We start from the raw sequence: 27,178 nt of genomic DNA on the forward strand, positions 1-27,178 counted from the left end.
ATTCTGAGCCTCATAAAACATGTAGCAGTAAACAACACAGTTAAGAAATTATACTAACTTCCAAAGATTGTTATTTAGCTGACACAATGATGTTTGTTTATCAAATACCGAGGTGATAAAACCAAAAATAACAATTTTCATCTAACTAAATTAGTTTTGAGGAATCCAGAATACATACACATTTAACAGAATTTTTTTAAAGGGCTAGAAAAAAATTATCAATGAATTAATCACTACTCGTTTGAGTCATCTGAATAAATGCTTAGCAATGCCTTATTTCAAATGTGTTCTATTACATACTTAAAAATTGTGACACAAAGTGTTAGTTCTTAAAAGGAAGAAAAAGACATTATATGTAAGAATAAAATATTATAATTACAATTATTTGGTAACTGCACATCTCTTTGCCTCTCAAACACTATGTAATTATAAAAGTTAATGGAATACCTTTCCAAAGAACATCTTATTCTGCCAGTGTTATAGAACTCTTCCAGCAAGGAAGCAAAAAGAAGTTCTTCCTACTTATGCACTGTCCAGGACAAAAGTCATACTAATCTAAAGATTCTCACCTAGGGACTTCCCTGGTGGTTAGCTTCTTATAAATGATGAGGAACAGTTTATGCTTTGAAAATAGAAAAGAGCGTGACGGACTTCCCTGGTCCAGTGGTTAAGACTTCACGTTTCCACCACAGGCGGCACAGGTTTGATCTCTGGTCGGGGAACTAAGATCTCATAGGCCACATGGCATGGTCAAAATGTAATAAAAACAATAAAAAACAAAAAAATTTTTAAAAACAAGGATTCCTACCAAGAACTTCCCAACATCAGCTAGTATTTCACTGACAATTCAGAGTATACAGCCTTGATCTTTGTGAAATGGCTTATCTGTCAGGAATCCTCCATTTGCCATTCAAAATGACTACACTAAAATATGCTGAAAACTTTGCAATGCAGATTTTTTGCTTAAAGTTAACAATATAATTTTATAAGTCAAAACCAATGAATAGAAAATACTATTTTCTATTATAATACACATACAAGTTCAGTCCCTAAATACATAATTCTATAAAATCAAGATATGAAGGGACATGTTCCTTAAAGTAATCTAAAAGAAAGAAATGTTTTAATTTTACTGGGAGTTAGGATGTTTATAAACAAATGGTTTAAAAATTAGACTGGAAAAACAAGGATAAAACTAGCTTAACCAATAAATAACCTTTAAGAGTCTTCAGACATAGGTTAAAATATTCTTCTCACATAAATTTTTACATAATTTCACCCCTACCATTCTAACAAAGTATTATGCTCTAACAAGGACTATCCTAATCTTCACCTGACAATATTTTCAGGCTGATGTTGTTATTCTCATTTCCGTGAATAATATCCATACTCCAGGGCCACTTTTCTTCTCATATTCAATATCATGCATGCTTGTATCAAGGTTCCTTTCTTCATATCCTGTCACAGTATCAATCACTGCCTCCTGTCCACTCAATCCACTTTTGATTTATCAGCCGCCGTTTTTCTGGACTCCATAACTCGACCCAAACCATTTTAACAAGACATTGACAAATAGCACCCAGTATCACATCAACCTGTTCCACTTAGTAAACTAAGAAACAGTAACTGTGACATCTCTGCATAAGTATTCCATTCTATTCCCCAGACTGATGTATATTAATGAGGAGATGGTATTTGAAATGCTTCTTCCACATCAGCATCTAATATGATCAAATTAGGAAATGGGATGATTTATTAAATTTTGTAGAGCTGAAATATTTCTTTATATCGCTATATGTGTGGTTTCAGAAAGTGAGCTGTTGCTTTCAATTTTTCTACTGAGGATGTGCCTGCATTTCACAGACGAATTATTGTCTTTAAAAAGATTGCAAGAAGGCAAAATGTTATTAAGCAAATGCTCAGTAAAACAAACTAAATCAGTTTTAAAATTCCTAATTTAATGTAAATCTTGGTTGTTTCACTGAAATTCAGTTTGTGATCTTATTAAGTCATATTTGCATTGTACCATCTTGCTGTAGGACAGTTTTAAATTTATAGCATTACCAAGCAGCTTCACTTCTTGACTTTTAAGACATGTCCTCAATAAAACAATTGCTCTATAAGTACGCATTTTGTTCTTATTTTTACATACAAGACAAAACAAAGATCACTGGGTTAATAAAAGAATAAAATAAAAATACAAAATCAACTATTTGGGTCACTTCTATAATTTTCATAATAAGATGTTAAAATGGTTTTATTAAAGTGCTCCCCAATAACTGTTTCATGGTCAGTTTAAACTTTAAACAATGAATTAGTTTTTCACATTATATTTGTATGTGAAAGAGATATCTAACATGCTCACCAAAAAAGTCAAAGTGTAAATGAGGAAGAATAAATGTAAAACTAATATATTTCCCTTAAACAGATTCTCATCTGAACTCATTGTCTAGCTTCTAGATATCTATATATTCCAGAAGTCAAACTCTTACTCATTTTTAAAACTACAGGATTTCCAAGTACAAAATCCACATTTAAGTCTGGATCTAGGATAACCTCAGCATACTGGGCTTATTCAACAGTTTTCTAATGGAAACACCAATGATTTCTTTGGGTTCATGGAAAATCAAAAGATTACAAATAAATGAATTCTAAAGGAGCTCTGATTTCATTCAGTGATTAGAAAAATATCTGTAAAATTGAAAAGAGCAACACGATACATGTAGTGTATGAGAAGGAGGAAAACATTACAAAAACAAGAAAAGGATAGATCACCCTGTAAAGAATTAAGTGGGATTCCCAGATACTTACTCCTTAGATTTCATGACATGAACAAGGATCATTTGTTAGATTACTTTTATATGAAGTAGTCATATGAGGCTAATCTAATTTTTAATTTAAAAAAATTCAACATTATTCAAGTTGAAGAAATAATATGAATTGTTCCATTGTTATAATAAAGTACAATCTTTCACCTTAATACTCAGAAAAGGACACCAGAAAAAGTTAGCACATCAGGAATGCTATCCTTTGTTCCTTAAACAGATAATCAAGGCATGGAGCAAATGAGAATTGAATATATTTTTAAACCTCTAAAAGTAATGAAATATGATAAAAGAGATGAAAATTCACAAGTATATTATAGTACACACAGTATACAGAAATAAAAATTAAAATAAATTTTAAAAACCCTAACATTTTTTCTGGCCTTTACATTTTAAAAAGTACTTTCAACACACTATTTTATTAGATAAATGCATTTTCAGAAATTATGTTATACTCTCTTTCCAATTAATAAATATTTTTTACTTTTTCTACATGTGATATCACATTCTTTATGAAAAATTTCCTAATTTTGTCTAATACACAGTAATCACCCTCTTCCCTAACATCCTACACACCTGGAGTCTATAGGATACAATTAGTAGATTTAAACTGTCTCATACAGTGTTTGTCTCCTCTGAGTGTATGAGTGCATATGTGAGTGTGCATGTATGTGCAACACATGGGGTGTGTTTGTCTTACCACCCCACATAGTCTAAATGCTTTTTGTGTGTAGAAACCTATATAGCATTGAAGGGAAAAGCAACATGGAGATAGGTCAATTAAAACATTATACTTTATAAAACAAGAAAAAATATATTTCAGAATTCATTTCTTCAAATTTATGCTAACTCTCCCAGCTTTAGAGATAGAAGAATGTGTCAATATCTATATACCTAGATATTGTGTGAAGGAGAAAAACAGGAAATAAAACAAAACTATTCATTAATGAGATGGCTGATTTCAAATACCATTCCTTGTGTTTGTAAAATATAGTAAAATAGCATATATACAGTAACTGCTATATAAATGAGATAAATACTAGCAATTTTATAAATAGATTTAAAATTACTATAGAAAAACCTAACATCAATAAATGAATTTTGAAAGTATTATTATTGTTATAAGTCACTACTGAGAATACATATTATATTCATACATATGTACTAAGAAGCTGTCCAATTTAAGAAATCACCTGAGTCAATGATTACCTTACGCCACACAAAAAGTCTTCAATCTGACTTCTTGAATAAAATTCAAAATCTCTCTCTATTAAGAAGAAAATGAGATTGGTTCAAGGTGGCGGAGTAGACGGACGTGCACTCACTTCCTCTTGCGAGAGTACGGGAATCACAACTAACTGCTGAACAATAATCAACAGGAAGACACTGGAACTCACCAAAAAAAAATACCCCACAACCAAAGACAAACGAGAAGCCACAGTGAGACAGTAGGAGGGGCGCAATCAAAATAAAATCAAATCCCATAACTGCTGGGTGAGTGACTCACAAACTGGAGAACACTTATACCACAGAAGTCCACCCGCTGGAGTGAAGGTTCTGAGCCGCACCTCAGGCTTCCGAACCCGGGGCTCCGGCAACTGGAGGAGGAATTCCTAGAGAATCAGACTTTGAAGGCTAGCAGGATTTGATTGCAGGGCTTTGACAGGACTGGGGGAAACAGAGACTCCACTCTTGGAGCGCACACACAAAGTAGTGTGTGCATCAGGACCAAGGGGAAGGAGCACGGATCCCAAAGGAGACTGAACCAGACCTACCTGCTAGTGTTAGAGGGTCGCCTGCAGAAGTGGGGGTGGCTGTGGCTCACCGTGGGAACAAGGACACTGGCAGCAGAGGTTCTGGGAAGTACTCCTCGGCGTGAGCCCTCCCGGAGTCGGCCATTAGGCCCACCAAAGAGCAAGGTAGGCTCCAGTGTAGGGTCGCCTCAAGCCAAACAACCAACAGGGAGGGAACCCAGCCCCACGCATCAGCAGACAAGCAGATTAAAGTCTTACTGAGCTCTGCCTACCACCGCAACAGCCAGCGCTACCCACCACTACTCCCTCCCATCAGGACACTTGCACAAGCCTCTTAGATAGCCTCATCCACCAGAGGGCAGACAGCAGAAGCAAGAAGAACTACAGGCCTGCAGCCTGTGGAACAAAAACCACATTCACAGAAAGACAGCCAAGATGAAAAGGCAGAGGGCTACGTACCAGATGAAGGAACAAGAAAAAACCCCAGAAAAACTACTAAATGAAGTGGAGATAAGAAACCTTCCAGAAAAATAATTCAGAATAATGATAGTGAAGATGATCCAGGACCTCAGAAAAAGAATGGAGGCAAAGATTGAGAAGATGCAAGAAATATTTAACAAAGACCTAGAAGAATTAAAGAACAAACAAACAGAATGAACAATACAATAATTGAAATGAAAACTACACTAGAAGGAATAAATAGCAGAATAACTGAGGCAGAAGAATGGATAACTGACCTGGAAGGCAGAACGGTGGAATTCACTGCCATGGAACAGAATAAAGAAAAAAGAATGAAAAGAAATGAGGACAGCCTAAGAGAACTCTGGGACAACATTAAATGCAACAACATTCACATCATAGGGGTCCCAGAAGGAGAAGAGAGAGAGAAAGGACCAGAAAATATTGGAAGAGATTATAGATGAAAACTTCCTAACATGGGAAAGAAAATAGCCACCCAAGTCCAGGACGGGCAGAGAGTCAAAGGCCGGATAAACCCAAAGAGAAACACGCCGAGACACATAGTAATCAAACTACCAAAAATTAAAAACAAAGAACAATTTTTGAAAGCAACAAGGGAAAAATGACAAATAACATGAAGGAAACTCCCATAACGTAAACAGCTGATTTCTCAGCAGAAACTCTACAAGCCAGAAGGGAAGGGTATGATATATTTAAAGCGTTGAAAGGGAAGAACCTACAACCAAGATTACTCTACCCAGCAAGGATCTCATTCAGATTCGATGGAGAAATCAAAAGCTTTACAGACAAGCAAAAGCTAAGAGAATTCAGCACCACCAAACCAGCTCTACAACAAATGCTACAGGAACTTCTCTCAGTGAGAAACAAAAGTAGAAAAGGCCTACAAAAACAAACCCATAACAGGTAAGAAAATGGCAATAGGAACATACATACATATAATTACCTTAAATGTGAATGGATTAAATGCTCCAACCAAAAGACACAGGCTCCCTGAATGGATACAAAAATAAGATCCATATATATGCTGTCTTCAAGAAACCCACTTTAGACCTAGGGACACATACAGACTGAAAGTGAGGGAATGGAAAAAGATATTCCATGCAAATGGAAATCAAAAGAAAGCTGGAGTAGCAATACTCATATCAAATAAAATAGACTTTAAAATAAAGGATGTTACAAGAAACAAGGAAGGACACTACATAATGATCAAGGGATCAATCCAAGAAGAAGATATAACAATTATAAATGTTTATGCACCCAACATACGAGCACCTGAATACATAAGGCACATGCTAACAACCATGAAAGGAGAAATTGACAGTAACACAATAATAGTGGGGGCATTTAACACCTCGCTTACACCAATGGACAGATCATCCAAACAGAAAATTAATAAGCAAACACAAGCTTTAAATAACACAAAAGACCACATAGATTTAATTGATATTTATAGGACATTGCATCCAAAAACAGCAGATTACACTTTTTTCTCAAGTGCACACGGAACATTCTCCAGGATAGATCATGTCATGGGTCACAAATCAAGCCTCAGTAAATTTAAGAAAACTGAAATCATTTGAAGCATCTTTTCTGACAACGCTATGAGATTAGAAATCAATTACAGGGGAAAAAACGTAAAAAACACAAACACATGGAGGCTAAACAATACATTACTAAATAACCAAGAGATCACTGAAGAAATCAAAGAGGAAATCAAAAAATACCTAGACACAAATGACAATGAAAACACGACGATCCAAAACCTACGGGATGCAGCAAAACAGTTCAAAGAGGGAAGTTTATGGCAATACCAGCGTTACCTCAAGAAAAAAGAAAAATCTCAAATAAACAATCTAAAATTATACCTAAAGGAACTAGAGAAAGAAGAACAAACAAAACCCAAAGTTAGCAGAAGGAAAGAAATCATAAAGATCAGAGCAGAAATAAATGAAATAGAAACAAAGAAAACAATAGCAACATCCATAAAACTAAAAGCTTGTTCTTTGAGAAGATAAACAAAATTGATACACCATTAGCCAGACTCATCAAGAAAAAGAGGGAGAGGATTCAAATCAATAAAATTAGAAATGAAAAAGGAGAACTTACAACAGACACCGCAGAAATACAAAGCATCCTAAGAGACTACTACAACCAACTCTATGCCAATAAAATGGCCAACGTGGAAGAAATGGACAAATTCTTAGAATGGTATAACCTTCCAAGGCTGAACCAGGAAGAAATAGAAAATATGAACAGACCAATCACAAGTAATGAAATTGAAACTGTGATTAGAAATCTTCTACAAACAAAAGTCCAGGACCAGATGGCTTCACAGGTGAATTCTATCAAACATTTAGAGAAGAGCGAACACCCATCCATCTCAAACTCTTCCCAAAAATTGCAGAGGAAGGAACACTCCCAAACTCATTCTATGAGGCCACCGTCACCCTGATACCAAAACCAGACAAAGATACTACAAAAAAAGAAAATTACAGACCAATATCACTGATGAATACACATACAAAAATCCTCAACAAAATACTAGCAAACAGAATCCAACAACACATTAAAAGGATCAGACACCATGATCAAGTGGGGTTTAACCCAGGGATGCAAGGATTCTTCAATATACGCAAATTAATCAATGTGCTACACTATATTAACGAACTGAAGAATAAAAACCATATGATCGGGGCTCCCCTTGTGGCGCAGTGGTTGAGAATCCACCTGCCAATGCAGGGGACACGGGTTCGATCCCTGGTCCGGGAAGATCCCACATGCCGCGGAGCAACTAAGCCCATGCACCACAACTACTGAGCCTGTGCTCTAGAGCCCGTAAGCCACAACTACTGAGCCCGCGGGCCACAACTACTGAAGCCCGCGTGCCTAGAGCCCGTGCTCCACAACGAGAGAAGCCACCGCAATGAAAAACCCATGCACTGCAACAAAGAGTAGCCCCCGCTCGCCACAACTCGAGAAAGCCTGTGTGCAACAACAAAGACCCAACACAGCCAAAAAAAACAAATAAATAAATTAAAAAAAAAATAAACAAAAAAAAACCATATGATCATCTCAATAGATGCATAAAAAACTTCTGACAAAATTCAACACCCATTTATGATAAAACCTCTCAAGAAAGGGGGCACAGAGGGAACCTACCTCAACATAATAAAGGCCATACATGACAAACCCACAGCAAACATCATTCTCAATGGTGAAAAACTGAAAGCATTTCCTCTAAGATCAGGAACAAGACAAGGATGTCCACTCTCACCGCTATTATTCAACATAGTTTTGGAAATCCTAGCCTCAGCAATCAGAGAAGAAAAAGAAATAAACGGAATACAAATTGGAAAGAAGAAGTAAAACTGTCACTGTTTGTAGATGACATGATACTATATATAGAGAATACTAAAGATGCCACCAGGAAACTACTAGAGCTAATCAATGAATTTGGTAAATTTGCAGGATACAAAGTTAATGCACAGAAATCTCTTGCATTCCTATACACTAATGATGAAATATCTGAAAGAGAAATTAAGGAAACACTCCCATTTACCACTGCAACAAACAGAATAAAATACCTAGGAATAAACCTACCTAGGGAGACAAAACACCTGTATGCAGAAAACTATAAGACACTGATGAAAGTAATTAAAGATGATACAAACAGATGGAGAGATATACCATGTGCTTGGATTGGAAGAATCAATACTGTGAAAATAACTATACTGCCCAAAGCAATCTACAGATTCAATGCAATCCCTATCAAATTACCAATGTCATTTTTTACAGAAGTAGAAGAAAAAAAATCTTAAAATTTGTATGGAGGGGCTTCCCTGGTGGCGCAGTGGTTGAGAATCTGCCTGCCAATCCTGGGGACACGGGTTCGAGCCCTGGTCTGGGAGGATCCCACATGCCGTGGAGCAACTAGGCCCGTGAGCCACAACTACTGAGCCTACACGTCTGGAGCCTATGCTCCACAACAAAAGAGGCCGCGACAGTGAGAGGCTTGCACACCGCGATGAAGAATGGCCCCCACTCACCGCAACTAAGAGAAAGCCCTCGCACAGAAATGAAGGCCAAACACAGCCAAAAATAAATAAATAAATAAATAAAGTAGGTGACTTTAAAAAAAAAAAAATTTGTATGGACACACAAAAGACCCCTAATAGCCAAAGCAGTCTTGAGGGAAAAAAACGGAGCTGGAGGAATCAGACTCCCTCACTTCAGCCTGTACTAAAAAGCTACAGTAATCAAGACAATATGGTACTGGCACAAAAAACAGAAATATAGAGCAACAGAACAGGATAGAAAGCCCAGATATAAACCCACGCACCTATGGTCAACTAATCTATGACAAAGGAGGCAAGGATATACAATGGAGAAAAGACAGCCTCTTCAATAAGTGGTGTTGGGAAAACTGGACAGCTACATGTAAAAGAATGAGATTAGAACACTTCCTAACACCATACACAAAAATAAACTCAAAATGGATTAGAGACCTAAATGTAAGACCGGACATTATAAAACTCTTAGAGGAAAACATAGGAAGAACACTCTTTGACATAAATCACAGCAAGATCTTTTTTGATCCACCTCCTAGAGTAATGGAAATAAAAACAAATGGGACCTAATGAAACTTAAAAGCTTTTGCACAGCAAATGAAACCATAAAGAAGACATAAAGACAACCCACAGAATGGGAAAAAATATTTGCAAACGAATCAATGGACAATGGATTAATCTCCAAAATACATAAACAGCTCATGCAGCTCAATATTAAAAAAACAAACAACCCAATCCAAAAATGGGCAGAAGACCTAAACAGACATTTCTCCAAAGAAGACATACAGATGGCCAAGAAGCACATGAAAAGCTGCTCAACATCACTAATTATTAGAGAAATGCAAATCAAAACGACAATGAGGTATCATCTCACACCAGTTAGTATGGGCGTCATCAGAAAATCTACAGACAACAAATGCTGGAGAGGGTGTGGAGAAAAGGGAATGCTCTTGCACTGTTGGTGGGAATGTAAATTGATGCAGCCATTATGGAGAACAGTATGGAGGTTCCTTAAAAAACTAAAAATAGAATTACCATATGACCCAGCAATCCCACTACTGGGCATACACCCAGAGAAAACCATAATTCAAAAAGACACATGCACCCCAATGTTCATTGCAGCACTACTTAAAATAGCCAGGACATGGAAGCAACCTAAATGCCCATCGACAGACGAATGGATAAAGATGTGGTACATATATACAATGGACTATTATTCAGCCATAAAAAGGAACAAAATTGGGTCATTTGTAGAGACGTGGATGAATCTACAGACGGTCATACAGAGTGAAGTAAATCAGAAAGAGAAAAACAAATATTGTATATTAATGCATATATGTGGAACCTAGAAAAATGGTACAGATGAACCGGTTTGCAGGGCAGAATGGAGATACAGATGTAGAACAAACGTATAGACACCAAGCAGGGAAACTGGTGGGGGGTAGGGTGGGGTGGTGTGATGAAATGGGAGATTGGGACTGACATATATACACTAATATGTATAAAATGGATAACTAATAAGAACCTGCTGTATAAAAAATAAATAAAATAAAATTCAAAAAAAAGAAAAGAAGGTTCACTACTATATATAAAATAGGTAACTAGTAAGAACCTACTGTATAGCACAGGGAACTCTACTCAGTACTCTGCAATGACCTAGATGGGAAAAGAATCTAAAAAAGAGTGGATATATGTATATGTATAACTCATTCACTTTGCTGTACAGCAGAAACTAATAGAACACTGTAAATCAACTATACTCCAATAAATATTAGTTTTTAAAAAAATATAATAAAAAAACAAAAATAAAAAAGATGCATGCCAAGGAGCCCAGAAAGTCAATAACATCAGGAAATATTTGCCTGGGAATGCCTGATTCATGACTAAATTTGTAAAAATCTTAAACACAAGCTACACTCAGTGGGTCTTTTGGATATGGTATGATATATAGCATTATTTTAGCTCCATGTGAGACAACTAAAAAACAACAAAATCAAGCTGACTGTGGAACCTTCAATGTACAAAAGTGATTGCAAAGTTAGAATACAAATCAAGAGATGAGTAAAAACAAAAAAAGATGAAAATATATTAGAAAATAAACCATAATCATCCCAATAGATGAGAAAAAGCATTTGACAGAAATCAACACCCACTGTTGCTAAAAACATTCTCAGCAAACAAAAAATATAAAAGGTTCTTCTTCAGTTTTATAAAGGGTAGCGCAAAAACCCTATACGTAACATCAAATTTGAAGGTAAAAGACTGAATCCTTTCCTCCTAACACAGGGAAAATGGCAAGAATGCCCAATTTTGCCACTTTTCTTAACATTGAAATGGAAATTCTAGACAATGCAATGAGCCAAGAAAACTGAATAAACGGCACAGAGTTTAAAAGTAAAACTGTCTCAATGATTGTTTTCACAGAAAATCCTAAGGCATATTCAACATACCTGCTAGAACTAATAAGAACAGTAAGGTTATAAGATTTGAAATAAACCTACAGAAATGTACAGAATGCATAATGTTCAAAATACCTAATATATAGTCAATTATATTTTATATATTGGCAGCAAATTATTGGAAATGAAATTTTAAAATAAGTCCTTTTCAGTGGTGTCAAAAAATTTTTAAATAAATTTAACAAAACATGTGCAAGACTGCTACACCGAAAAGTACAAAACATTATTAGGAGAAATAAAGAAAGTTCCACAAAATGGAGAGATACACCATGTTTGTTAAGTGTTATAATGTCAATTCTCCTATTCTCTTTATTGAATTACCTCCCAATAAAAATCCCAACAGGATCATTTGAAGAAATTGTCAAAGTAATTATAAAACTCATATAAAAATACAAAAAGTAATATCTGATTTTAAGACTTACTCCAAGTTTACAGTAATCAAGATCGTGGGGTATGGGAGTAAAAATAGATCAATGAAACCAAATAGACCACTGAACCAACAGAATTAATTTCATACAATCGACTGGTATTTGCCAAAGCACCAGGATTACTCTGTAGGAAAATGAAACTTTTTTTAAAATGGTGCTAGACTATCATATTGGGGAGAAGATCAACCTATATTTCATACAACACAAAAAATAATAATTTGAGAATGATGTCAGCAAGATGGCAGAATAGGAAATCCCAGCCCTGTTTGCCTTATAGACACAACAACATAAAAACAATATACAGACCAAAAAATTTTTATGAGAACTCCAGAAACCAATAAAGACGTGGTACCCCACATGAGCAGAAAATCAAGAACAGCTACATTGAAACAGCTAAAAAGAGCCATCACTTTACCCACAACACCCCCTCCCCAAAGCTGGCACAGCTCACATTGGCTAGTGGCTTCTCCTTTGGAGGCTGTGGGGGTAGAGAAAAATGGAACATTCACCCAACATTACAGCTTTTCAAAGGGCTAGCCCAGGGGCTGGTTTCTGTCTTTGCTGATTTTGAATGCTAATGAAACCAGGATAGTTTGGATGACTGAAGGTTGCTGAAAGCAAGAGAGGTGCAGTGGCTTGGTGGAGAACCAGAGAACTTCTAGTGCAGCAAAAAGGGGCAAACATGTCTCAAAGCAACCACAAGAAAGTGCCTAACTCAAAATTTCTACCTTGGGAAGGAGAGAGAAAAGTGGAGCAAGCATCCACTGTTCCAGATTTTCAGACTTGCCTGAAGGAAACATATGTATGTCTTGCCTGATTCAGAGTGCTGATGGGGAGTTGGCGTACTTTGGATGCCTGGAGGCTACTGACAACAAAGGAGAGTGGGGCTGCTTGTTGCTGTAGCACAAGACAACCTGCATTACCACAGAACTGAATTACCTGAATTACCATAGCAGAAAGAGCAAGAGATTAAAAGCTCCTGAAAAAAAAGTCAGCAAACTTCAAAGTGGGAAACTACATGCACAAGTCTAGAGAAGGTGCAACCTAAAAAAGCTTTCAGAGGTCCCCAAAATCTCTACCTGGACTGACTGGTGAAGGTATTCCCCTGTACAAAGCCAGTCCCTAAAGACTGGGTGAGGTGGCAGTTTTTTCAAATATATAAAACAGCAAAATATTACAAGGCAAATGAAGAAAAAGGAAAACAAGATCCAATCAAAGTAACAAAATAAACCTACAGAAATCAACCCAAAAGAAAAGGAGATCCACGAGTTACCTGACAAGAATTCAAAATAACTGTCTTAAAGAAGTTCAATGATATACAACAGAACACAGATGTCCAACTAAATGAAATCAGAAAACAGTACATGAATAAAATGAAAATATCAACAAAGAGAGACTATAGAAGACAAACAAACAAAAATGCTGGAACTGAGGAATACAATAACTCCATTCAAAAATTCACTAGAGGGCTTCCCTGGTGGCGCAGTGGTTGGGAGTCTGCCTGCCGGTGCAGGGGACGCGGGTTCGAGCCCTGGTCTGGGAGGATCCCACGTGCCGCGGAGCAACTGGGCCCGTGAGCCACAGTTGCTGGGCCTGCGCGTCTGGAGCCTGTGCTCCAAAACGGGAGGGGCCGCGGTGGTGAGGGGCCCGCGCACCGCAGTGGAGAGTGGCCCCCGCTTGCCGCAACTGGAGAAGGCCCTCGCACAGAAACGAAGACCCAACACACCCAAAAATAAATAAATAAATTAAAAAAAAAAAAAAAAATTCACTAGAGGGGTTCAGCAGCAGACTTGATCAAGCAAAACAAAGAATCGGTGAACCCAAAGACAGGTATTTTGAAATTACTGAGTCAGAGGAACAAACAAACAAACAAACAAAAAACATGGAGAAAAAAGAAAAAAAAAAACCTAAGGAAATTATGGGACACAAACGAGACCAGCAATATATGAATTATGAAAATTCCAGAATGAGAAGAAAGGGACAGAGAACTTATTTGAAGAATGGATGAAAACTTTCCAAATATGAGGAAGAAAATGAATATCCAAATTCAAGAAGTCAAAAATTTCCAATTAGGATGAACTCAAAGAGCTCCACACCAAGACCGATTTTAAATAAACTGTCAAAAGTCATAGACAAAGCAAGAATCTTTTTTTTTTTTTTTTAAATTCTATTGTGTTTGAGCTGTTTTATTATTTTGGGTTTGTTTGTTTTTGCAGCTAGTGTTAACCTAACTAATACAGCAATTGAGAGGGGAATTCTCTGGAGAATTTGAATTTTTTTTTTTTTTTTTTTTTTTTTTTTTTTTTTTTATGGCTGTGTTGGGTCTTCGTTTCTGTGCGAGGGCTTTCTCTAGTTGTGGCAAGCGGGGGCCACTCTTCATCGCAGTGCGCGGGCCTCTCACTATCGCAGCCTCTGTTATTGCGGAGCACAGGCTCCAGACGCGCAGGCTCAGTAATTGTGGCTCACGGGCCCAGTTGCTCCGCGGCATGTGGGATCTTCCCAGACCAGGGCTCGAACCCGTGTCCCCTGCATTGGCAGGCAGATTCTCAACCACTGCACCACCAGGGAAGCCCCAAAGCAAGAATCTTGAAAGTAGGAAGAGAAAATCAACTCATCATGTATAAGGGAGCTTCCATAAGATTACCAGTGGATTTCTCAGAAGAAACTTTACAAGCCATAGGGGAGCGGGATGATATATTCAAAGTGCTACAAGAAAAAACTACCAACCAAGAATACTATAACCAGCAAAATAATCCTTCAAAATTGAATGAGAAATATTTTCCCAGATTAATATAAGCTGAGGGAATTCATCATCACTGCACCTGCAAGGGATTCCTCCAAATTAAAATGTTTATCACAAGACAGCAAGATAAAAACATACAAAAATATAAAGCTGGCAAAGGTAAATATATAAGCAAATACAGAATACTATGATATTGTAATGGTGATAGATAAAGCACTTCTAATTCTGGTACAGAATTTAACAGACAAATGCATAAAAAACAATTCTAACTATAAAACTATATAAAGATGCAATTGTTTAACAAAATGTCAACAATTGAAGAAGATAAATAAAGGGTATCAGGAGTTCTTTGTACTACACCTGTAAGTTTTCTTTAAATTTGAAATTATCAGAAAATAAATGTTTTCTATACACCAGCAATAAACAAGTGGAATTTAAAACAATACCATTTATATTAGCACCAAAAAAAAAAAAAATGAAGTACTTAGGTATAAATCTAACAAAGTATATACAATATTTATTTGAGAAAAATCACAAAACTCTGATGAACAAAATCAAAGAACTAAAGAAAGAGATATTCCATGTTCATAGATTTTAAGACTCAATACTGTCAAGACAGTGATTCTTCCCATCTTGCTCTCTAGATTTAATGCAGTCCAAATCAAAATCCCCACAAGTTATTTTGTGAATATCAACAAATTGATTATAAAGTTTATATGGATAGGCAAAAAACCCAGAATAACCAACACAATATTGAAGGAAAACAATAAAGTCGGAGGACTGACATTACTCGACTCCAAGACTTCCTAGAAAACTATAGTAATCAAGACAGTATGATATCAGCAAAAGAACACACAAATAAATCAATGGAACAGAACAAAGAGCCCAAAAATAGACCCACATAAAAACAGTCAGCTGATCTTTGACAAAGGAGCAAAAGCAATACAATGAAGCAAAGATACTCATTTCAACAAATGGTGCTGGAACAGCTGGACAGTCACATGTATAAAAATGAACCTAGTCATTGACCTTATACTTTTCACAAAAATTAACTCAAAAGGAATTACAGACCTAAGTTTAAAACATAAAACTACAGAACACCTAGAACATAGGAGAAAACCTAGATAACCTTGGATATGTATACTTTTTAAATATATCATCAAAGGCATGATCCATGAAAGAAATAATTGATAAGATGGACATCGTTAAAATTTAAAACTTCTTAAAAGTAGGTGGAGGGGGTCAAAAGGTACAAAGTTCCAGCAATAAGATAGATAATTAAAACATGGGGATGTAATGTGCAGCATGGTGACCAAAATGAATAATCTGTATTGCATATTTGAAAAGTTGCAAAGAAAATAGATCTTAAAACTTATGACAAGAAAAAAAATATTTTTAAAGAACAATGAAAATATTTCAAATGATTTAATGATTTTGAAATTTTTTACAAAATGTTGTTTGAAAATGCCACATATTTTTCCCTTAAAAATATCAGTATAATTTTTTTAAAAAATCTACTCTCTGCAAAGGACAACATCAGAGAATAAAACAACAAGCCACAGATTGGGAGAAAATATTTGCAAAAAACCACATCTGATAAAGGACTGTTACCTAAAATATTCAAAGAACTCTTAAAAGTCAAAAATAAGAAAACAAGCAGCCCAACTACAATATGGCCCTTAAGAGACAACACACCAAAGATGGCAAATAAGCATATGAAAAGATGTTCCACATCATATGCCATCAGGGAAATACAAATTAAAATAACAATGAGATACCACTAAAAACCTATTCAAATAACCCAAACCTGGAAAACTGGCAACACCAAATGCTGTTAAGGATGTGGAGCAATAGGAACTCTCATTTACTGTTGGGAATGCAAAATGGGGCAGCCACTTCAGAAGTCAGTCTGGCAGTTTCTCAGAAAGCTAAACATACTTTTACCATATGATCCAGCAATTCCACCCCTTAGTATTTACCCAAAGGAGTTGAAAACATATGTCCGCACAAAAATCTCCACACAGATGTTTAAAACAGCTTTATTCATAACTCCCAAAACCTGGAAAAAAAGATATTATGCAATAATAAAAGGGTCAATTCACTAGGGAAATGTAACAGTTATGAATATACATACACTTAATAACAGAGTACTCATATATATGAAACAATGACAGAATTGAAGGGAAAATAGAGAGTAACACAATAAGAATAGGAGATTTCAATAACCCACTTTCCATATGGATAGAACAACCAGACAGAAGATATCTATAAGTAAACAGAGGACCTGAACAACACTGTAGATCAACTGCACCTCACAGACATATACAAAACACTCCACCCAACAGCAACAGAATACACATTCTTCACAACTGTACATGGAACATTCCCGAAGGACAGATCATGTGTTAGGTCACAAAATAACTCTTAACAAATTTAAGAAGACTGAAGTTATACAAAGTATCTTTTATGACCACAATAAAAAGACACTTGAATGAAACAACAGCAGCAGAAAAACTGGGAAATTCATAAATATGTAAAAATTAAACAACATACTCTTGAAAAAAACCAATGGGTCAAAAAAGAATCACAAGGGAAATTAGAAAATATCTTGAGAAAAATGAAAATGAAAACACAACATACCAAAACTTATGGGTTGCAACAAAAGGTGTCCTAACAGGGTAGTTTATAGCAGGAAATGCCTATGTTTAAAAAGGCCAGAAGTCTCAAACCAACAACCTACCTTTACAACTCAAAGAACTAGAAAAAGAACAAAATATAATAAAAGAAATAAAAAGGATTATGAAACTACTATGAACAATTATATACCAACAAATTAAACAACAGAAAAAATGAATAAATTTCTAAAAATATATAATTTACTAAGACTAAATCATAAGGAAATAAGAAATCTGAACAAGCAAGGAGAATGAATCAGCAATAAAAAACCTCCCAACAAATAAAAGCTCAGGACCAGATAGCTTCACTGGAGAATTTTACCAAACATTTAAATAACAATGCCAATCCCTCTCAAAATTGAAGAGGAGGGAACACTTCCAAACTCATGTTATAAGCCATCATTATTACCCTGATACCGAAGACATACAAACATACCACAAGAAAATAAAACTACAGATGAATATCCATGAGTAACACTGGTGCAAAAAGATCAACAAAACACTACCAAACCAAATTCAGCAGCACATTAAAACACTTATACAGCATAACCAAATGGGATTTATCCCTTGAATGAAAAGAACATTAAATATTACATATAAACATTAAATATAAATATATTAAATATACAAAAATCAATAAATGTAATATACCACATTAACAGAATGGAGAACAAAAAAAAAGACATGATTGGGACTTCCCTGGTGGTCCAGTGGTTAAGAATCCGCCTTCCAATGCAGGCAACGTGGGTTTGATCCCTGGTCAGGGAACTAAGATTCCACATGCCTCAGGGCAACTAAGCCCACACGCTCTAGAGCCCATGGGCCACAACTAGAGATCCTGCACACCGCAACTACTGAGTTCGTGTGCTCTGGAGCCCACGTGCCACAGCTAAAGAGGCCGCACACCACAACTATTGAGCCCGCGCGCCCTGGAGCCTGCAGACCACAACTAGAGAGAAGCCCGCGCGCCACAACAGAGGATCCTGCGTGCCACAACTAAGACCTGACACGGCCAAATAAATATTTTAAAAAACCAAAACACATGATCATCTCAGTTGATGTAGAAAAAAATCATTTCATAAAGTTCAACACCTTTTCATGATAAAAACAGTCAACAAATTAGTAAAAGAAGAAAAGTACCCCAACATAAGAAAGGTCATATATAAAAGACCCAGGGATAACATCATACCCAACAGTGAAAAACTGAAAGTTTTTCCTCTAAATTCAGGAACAAGACAAGGATTCCCACACTCACCACTTCTACTCAACACAGTACACAGAATTCTTAGCCAGAGCAATTAGGCATGAAAAAGAAATAAACAGCATCCAAATTGGAAAAATATCTCTGTTTACAGATGACATGATCTTATATGTAGAAAATCCTAAGATTACACACAGACACACAATGTTAGAACTAATAAATTGAGAATCAACAGTGAAAAATAATTTGCATTTCTATATACTAACAATGAACAATCTGAAAAGGAAATTAAGAAAACAATCCCACTTACAGTAACATTTAAAAAAAAAATTTAGGAATAAACTTAACCAAGGAAACAGAAGCCTTAATATTGTTAAACTTTCACAGTAGTCCATACTACCAAAGCTATCTACAGATTCAAAGCAATTCCTATCAAAACCCAAAAGGCATTTTTTGCAGAAACAGAAAAAAAAAAACCTCTAAAATTGATATGGAATCTCAAAGGACCCACGTAGCCAAAACAATCTTGAGGAGGAACAAGACTGGAGGCCTCATACTTCCTGATTTCAAAATATATTACAAAGCTACAGTAATCAAAGTACGATATATCCATACAGACAGACATATAGACGAACAGAACAGAAAAGAGAGCCCAAAAATAACCCTTGTGTATATGGTAAAATGATCTTCGACAATGGTTACAAGACTACACAATGGAGAAATGACAGCCTTTTCAACAACTGTTGGGAAAACTGTGTATTCACATGCAAAAGAATGAAGGTGGACCCTTTTAACACCATATATAAATATTAATTCAAATGGATTAAAGAGCTAAGCATGATATCTAAAACTATAAAACTCCTAGAAGAAAGGGTAAAAGCATTGTGACATTGAAATGGTCAATTATTGCTTGCATATGACACCAAAAGCACAGGTTTAAAAGAAAAATTAGATAAATGGGACTACATCAAACCTTAAAACTTCTGTACAGGAAACAATCAACAGAGTGAAAAGACAGTCTATCAAATAGTAGAAAATATCTTCAAACCATAGCTCAGGTAAGGGGTTAATATACAGAATATATTTTAAAATCCTTATAACTCATAAACAAAAAAACAAATAACCAGATTAAAAATTGGTAAAAAAAACTCAAACATTTCTCCAAAGAAGATGTGTAAATGGCTGACAGGAATATGAAAAGATTCTCAACATTACTAAATCAACAGCAAAATGCAAATCAAAAACAAAGATACCACGTTATACCTGTTAGGATGGTGACTACCAAAAAAAAAAGAAAAATTAAGTGTTGGCAAGTATGTGAAGAAATTGGAACCCTTGTGCACTGTTGGTTAGATTGTAAAATAGTGCAAGCAGCTATGGAAACAGTATGGCGGTTCCTCAAAAAATTAAAAATAGAACTACCATAGGGATTCAGCAATCCCACTTCTGAATATATAACCAAAAAGAACTGAAAGCAGGATATTGAAGAAATATTTGCACACCCATCTGCACTGCAGCATTATTCACTATATCCAAGATGTGGAAACAATCTAAGTGTCCATCAATGGATAAACACATAAAGAAAATGTGGTATATACATAGAATGGAATATTATTCAGCCTTGAAAAAGATGGAAATCCTGTCCTGTGTTATAACATAGATGAAACTTGGGACATTATGCTAAGTGAAATAAGAAAATAAAAAAAGACAAACACTGCAAGATCCCACTTATATATGAGTTGTCTGATGCAATCAAACTCATAGAAACAAAGTAGAATGGTGATTGCCAAGACAGGGGAGGAGGGGGAAACTGGGAGTTGTTGTTCCAAGGGTTTAGAGTTTCTGTCACAGAAGATGAAAGAGTTCTAGAAATCTTCTGTACAACAGTGTGCATATAGATAACAATACTAAAATGTACCTTGAAAATTTGTTTAAAATTATAATTTATATGTTTTTTACAATTAAAAAAATCATTTGAATGCACCATAGATATAAACAAAAAAGCTAAAATTATAAATGCAAATTAAAACCATGTAATGGCACTACAAGCCCCCCACTTTGGCTAAAATTAATAAGACTAACACACCAAGTGTGGGTGAGTTTGTAAGTGGAACTCATAAACATTTTTGGTGGGAATATAAAACGATACAGCCATAGAAAATCATTTGGAAAGCTATTTTTTTCTTATAAAACTAAAACGGGGCTTCCCTGGTGGCGCAGTGGTTGAGAATCTGCCTGCCAATGCAGGGGACACGGGTTCAATCCCTGGTCTGGGAAGATCCCACATGCCATGGAGCAACTAGGCCAGTGAGCCACAACTACTGAGCCTGTGCGTCTGGAGCCTGTGCTCCGCAACAAGAGAGGCCGTGACAGTGAGAGGCCCGCGCACTGCGATGAAGAGTGGCCCCCGCTTGCCACAACTAGAGAAAGCCCTCGCACAGAAACGAAGACCCAACACAGCCAAAAATAAATAAATAAATTAATTAATTAATTAAAAAAAAAAAAACTAAAATAGACACCTATACTATGACTCAGAAGTTCCATTACTAGATTTTTCACGTAAGAGAAATGAATATAGATATCCACAAAAAAGACTTGTAAAAGAAATGTTTGTAGTAGCTTTATTCATAATAGCCCAACCCAGAAATAGCCCAGGAGTCCATAACAAGAAAATAGATAAACTGTGGTAGTTCACTACTAGCAATAAACAGTAATGAAGTAATGATACATACATCAAAGCATTATGCTTACTGTAAGAAGCCCCTTGTAAAATATCACTACTATGTAAAATGTCACTACTATGTGATTATATATACATAAAATTCTAGAAAAAAATGTAACATATCCATACAATAGAATACTATTCAACAATAAAAAGAAATGAACTACTGACATACACAGCAACATGAATGAATCTCAAACGTATCATGCTGAATAAAAATTTTTAACACTCATGAAAACTAATCTACGGTAGAAAAAAGTCAAAACAGTGATTACCTCTAAGGAGAATGCAAGCAGGAATTAATTGTCAAAAATTATAAGGGAACTTTCTGGGGTAACAGTAATATATTTTGGAAGGTATATACATGCATCAAAACACAGCAAGTGTATGCTTAGAATTTGTGCATTTCAATGTATATAAATTTTGCCTCAAAGAAAAATGTCAAAGTTTTGTTTTCAAAAGGAAAAATTTAGGGACTTCCCTGGTGGCACAGTGGTTAAGAATCCACCTGCCAATGCAGGAGACACAGGTTTGATCCCTGGTCTGGGAAGATCCCACATTCTGCGGAGCAACTAAGCCCACGTGCCACAACTACTGAGCCTGCGCTCTAGAGCCCGCAAGCCACAACTACTGAAGCCTGTGCACCTAGAGCCTGTGCTCCGCAACAAGAGAAGCCACCACAATGAGAAGTCTGCGCACTGCAACAATGAGTAGCCCCTGCTCGCCGCAACTACAGAAAAGCCCGCACACAGCAACAAAGACCCAACGCACCCAAAAATAAATAAATAAATTTTTTTTTAAAAAAGAAAAAAATTTATAAAGGAATACTGAACTCTACTTACTCATAAGTATGCTGAAGTATTTAAGGGGAAAGCCTACTGATGCCTGAAACTGGAAATGCATCAAAAAATTAGGATAAATTAATGGATAGTGAGAGAAATAGACAAATGGATATGTGATAAATAAAATGTTAATGGTAATATCTAGGCGGTGGATATATGGGTCTTCACTGTAAAATTCAATTTTGCTGTATGCTTGAAATTTCTCATAAAAATATGTTGAAAAAAATCTACGGGATATATTTGAAGCAGTGATTAAAAGAACATCCATATACTTAAACACTCTTATCAATAGAAATGAAATACAAATATAAATAAATTAGCAGCTCCAAACACTTGAAAAAGAATAACAAAGTAAACCAAAGAAAGCACAAAGCAGAAAATAAGGATAAAAGCAGAAATTAATAAGGTAGAAAATGGAGAAAAAGATCTAAATAATAAGTCAAAATGATTTCTTTTAAATTAACAAAATAGATAATCAACCAGCCAACTTAATAAAGCAAAGGAGAAAGCATAGATAAACAACGTAATAAATGACAAGAGGAAAATAAGCATTGAAACAGAAGAAAAAAAAGTTTAAATAATAAGAAACTACTTTCCAGACTTATAGGCAAATAAATTTCAAAATATAGATTAAATAGGTAATATAATAGAAAAATAGTTTACCAAAATGAAACCTATGAGAAATATAAAGTTTAAATTGACCTATTTCTGTTGAAGAAATAAAGTTATCAATGCACCATTCAACAAAAAAAGCACCAGGCCCAGATGGTTTCACAAATCTACCAAAACTCTGAATACCAGACAATCCCAATGCTCCACAAATAGTTCCAGAGCATTAAAAATGAAGGAAAACTTACCAAATCTTTGTATGAAGCAAGAATAATAAGAGAATAACTGATAAACACGATGTAAAAAAAAAACCCAACATCACGTATGACTATAAAAGTACTAAACTTAAAAATTAGTGAACAGAATCCCACATCAAGAAAACACTACACCAAGACCAATTGAGATTTATTCCAGAAAAGCAAGATTAGTTCCTTAATAGATCTAAGGGAAAAAAACAAAACAAAACTTGATTCTATCCACAGATGATGAAAAAGCCTTCAACAAAATTCAATATCCATTCCTGGAAAAAAACAAAAACAAAGTGATAGATCCTCTCTTAACATGACAAAATATATATACTTATATATACTTTAGCCCCAGAGCCAGTATATTTCTTCATAAGGAAACACTAGGAGCTTTTACACTAAAATCAGGAAAAAGACAAGGATGTATATCACCTCCACTGGTATTCAATATTTTACTGGAAGTAAAAGCCAATGCAATTAGATGAGAGAAAGCAAACGGAAGAATAAAAATTGGAAAAGAAGTGAAACTATTTCTATTTGCAGACAACATGATAGTGTATCTGATAAACCCTAGAGAATCAATGCTAAAACTAATTCAAGCAATAACAGAATTGAGTAAGGCATCAGGGTATAAAATTAACATAATCCATATTACCAAAAATAATATACATATTCAATGCAATCTCTATCAAAATTCCAATGGCATTTTCACAGAATTAGAACAAACAATCCTAAAATTTGTATGGACCACAAAAGACACCAAATAGCCAAACAGTCTTGAGAAAAAAGAAAAAGCTAGAGGAATCATGCTTCCTGATTTCAATCTATATTACAAAGCATTCAAAACAATATGGTTTCAGCATAAAAACAGACACATAGATCAATGGAACAGATTAGAGAGCTCAGAAATAAACCCATGTGCATATCATCAATTAATTTACATCAAAGAAGTCAAGACTATACAGTGAGGAAAGAATACTCTCTTCAATAAATGGTGTTGAGAAAGCTGGATAGTCATGTGTAAAAGAATGAAACTGGGCCACTATCTTACACCATACACAAAAATGAACTCAAAATGGATTTAAGACTTAAACATAAGACCTGAAACCACAAAACTCCTAGAATAAAACATAGGGGAAAATATCCTTGACATAAGTCTTGGCAATGATTTTTGGGAATAGACAACAAAAGCAAAAATCAACAAATATGGCTACATTAAACGAAAAGGTTTCTGCACAGCAAAGGAAACTATCAATAAAATGAAAAGGCAATGTACTGAATGGGAGAAGATATGTGTAAATCACATATCTAATAACAAGTTAATATCCAAAATACAGATGACTCTTGAAGAACTCCAGGGTTGGGGTATCAACTCCTCCCTCCCTGCCACAGTCAAAAATCCTCATATAACTTTCAACCCTCCACATCCCCAGATACACATCCATGGATTCAACCAAACTCAATAGTGTAGTACTGCAGTTCATATGTATTGGAAAAAACTGACATATAAGTGGATCCTTGCAGTTCAAACCGGTGTCGTTCAAGGGTCAACTGTATATAAGAAACTCATACAGTGCTTGCTTCAGCAGCACATATACTAAAACTGGAATGATACAGAGAAGACTAGCATGGCCTCTGCACAAGGATGACATGCAAATTCGTGAAGTGCTCCATATTTTTACAATAGTACAAAGCTACAGTAATCAAAGCAGTATGGTATTGGTACAAAAACAGGCATACGGATCAATGGAACAGAATAGAGAGCCCAGAAATAAACCCACACACCTACAGTCAATTAATCTTCGACAACAGAGGCAAGAATATAAAATGGGAAAAAGACAGTCTCTTCAGCAAGTGGTGCTGGGAAAGTTGGACAGCTGCATGTAAATCAATGAAGTTAGAACACACCCTCACACCATGCACAAAAAAAAAACAAACTCAAAATGCCTTAAAGACTTAAGCACAAGACATGATACCATAAAACTCCTAGAAAAGAGCACGGGCAAAACATTCTTTGACATAAATCATACCAATGTTTTCTTAGGGCAGTCTCCTAAGGCAATAGAAATAAACAAATGGAACCTAATCAAACTTACAAGCTTCTGCACAGCAAAGGAGACCATTAAAGAAAAAAAAAACAAAACAAAACGAAAAGACAACCTACTGAATGGGAGAAAATATCTGCAAATGATGCAATAGACATGGGCTTAATCTCCAAAGTATACAAACAGCTCATACAACAACAAAACAAACAACTCAATCAAAAAATGGGCAGAAGACCTTAATAGACATTTCTCCAAAGAAGACATACAGATGGCCAGTAGGCACATGAAAAGATGCTCAACATCACTCATTATTAGAGAAATGCAAATCAAAACTACAATGAGGTATCACGTCACACCAGTCAGAATGGCCATCATCAAAAAGTCTACAAATAACAAATATTGAAGAGGGTGTGGAGAAAAGCTAACCCTCCTACACTGCTGGTGGGAATGTAAGTTGGTACAGCCACTATGGAAAACAGTGTGGAGGTTCCTCAGAAAACTAAAAATAGAATTACCATATGATTCAGCAATCCAACTCCTGGGAATATACCCAGACAAAACTACAATTCAAAAAGACACATGCACCCCTATGTTCATAGCAGCACTGTTCACAATAGCCAAGACATGGAAACAACCTAAATGTCCATCAACAGATGAATGGATAAAGAAGATGTGGTACATATATACAGTGGAATACTACTCAGCCATAAAAAAGAATGAAATAATGCCATTTGCAGCAACATGGATGCAACTAGAGATTATCATACTAAGTGAAGTAAGTCAGAAAGAGAAAGACAAATACTGTATGATATCATGTATATGTGGAATCTAGAATATGGCACAAATGAACCTATCTGCAAAACAGAAGCAGACTCATAGAGAACAGACTTGTGATTGCCAAAGGGGAGGGGGGGAGGGAGAGGAATGGACTGGGAGTTTGGGGTTGGTAGAGGCAAACTATTACATTTAGAGTGGATAAACAACAAGGTCCTAATGTATAGCACAGGAAACTATACTCAATATCCTGTGATAAACCATAATGGAAAAGAATATTAAAAAAAGCATGTCTATATGTGTATAACTGAGTCACTCTGCTGTACAGCAGAGATTGGCACAGCATTGTAAATCAACTATACTTCAATTAAAAAAAAAAAGAGTGGGAAAAAAAGAAAAAAAAACTCATATAACTCAATAGCAAAAAACAAACAATCCAATTAAAAAAGGGACAGAAGATCTGGACAAAGAGTTTTCAAAAGAAGACATACAATGCAATCCTTATCAAAATACACATGACATTTTTCACACAACTAGAACAAATAATTCTAAAATTTGTATGGAAACACAAAAGAACCCAAAGAGCCAAAATAATTTTGAGAAAGAAGAACAAAGATGAAGGTATTACGCTCCCTGCTTTCAAACTGTACTACAAAGCAAAAGTAACCAAAACAGTATGGTACTAGCACAAAAACAGACACATAGCTCAATGGAACAGAATACATAGCCCAGAAATGAACCCACACTTAACATGGGTAATTAATCTACAACAAAGAAGGTAAGAACATACAATAGGGAAAAGACAACCTCTTCAATAAATGGTGCTAGGAAAACTGGAAAATTACATGCAAAAGAATCAAACTGGACTACTTTTTCACACCATACACAAACATACACTCAAAATGGATTAAAGACTTAAATTTAAGATTTGAAACATAAAACGTTTAGAAGAAAAAGGCAGTATGCTCTTTGACATTGGTCTTAGCGATATTTTTTGGACACGTCTCCTTAAGCAAGGGAAACAAAAGCAAAAATAAACAAATGGGACTACATCAAACCAAAAAGCTTTTGCACAGTGAAGGAAGCTGTCGACAAAACCAAAAGGCAGCCTACTGAATGGCAGAAGATATTTGCAAATGATATATCTGATAATGGGTTAATATCGAAAATATACAATGAACTCATACAACTCAACATCAAAAAAACAAACAACTGATTATAAAATGAGCTGAAGAGCTGAATAGACATTTTTCCAAAGAAAACATACAGATGACCAACAGACACATGAAAAGATGTTCAATATCACTAA

At 35.5% G+C, this 27,178-nt stretch overlaps 1 protein-coding gene and 2 long non-coding RNA genes across 7 annotated transcripts in view; 2 read left to right on the forward strand and 1 right to left on the reverse strand.

The window, feature by feature from the left end:
- RSRC1 (arginine and serine rich coiled-coil 1) overlaps positions 1-27,178 on the reverse strand; it is a 424,641-nt gene that overhangs the window by 381,569 nt on the left and 15,894 nt on the right. The window lies entirely within an intron of this gene.
- LOC309629969 overlaps positions 1-27,178 on the forward strand; it is a 401,911-nt gene that overhangs the window by 11,786 nt on the left and 362,947 nt on the right. The window lies entirely within an intron of this gene.
- On the forward strand, positions 5,702-18,022 carry LOC309629962. The gene is made up of 2 exons (XR_014245331.1): positions 5,702-14,138; positions 14,579-18,022. It is a non-coding gene; the product is annotated as an uncharacterized lncRNA (long non-coding RNA).

This window comes from Balaenoptera borealis (assembly GCF_965194805.1).
Source record: "Balaenoptera borealis genome assembly, chromosome: 5".
NCBI classification, from domain to species: Eukaryota; Metazoa; Chordata; class Mammalia; order Artiodactyla; family Balaenopteridae; genus Balaenoptera; species Balaenoptera borealis.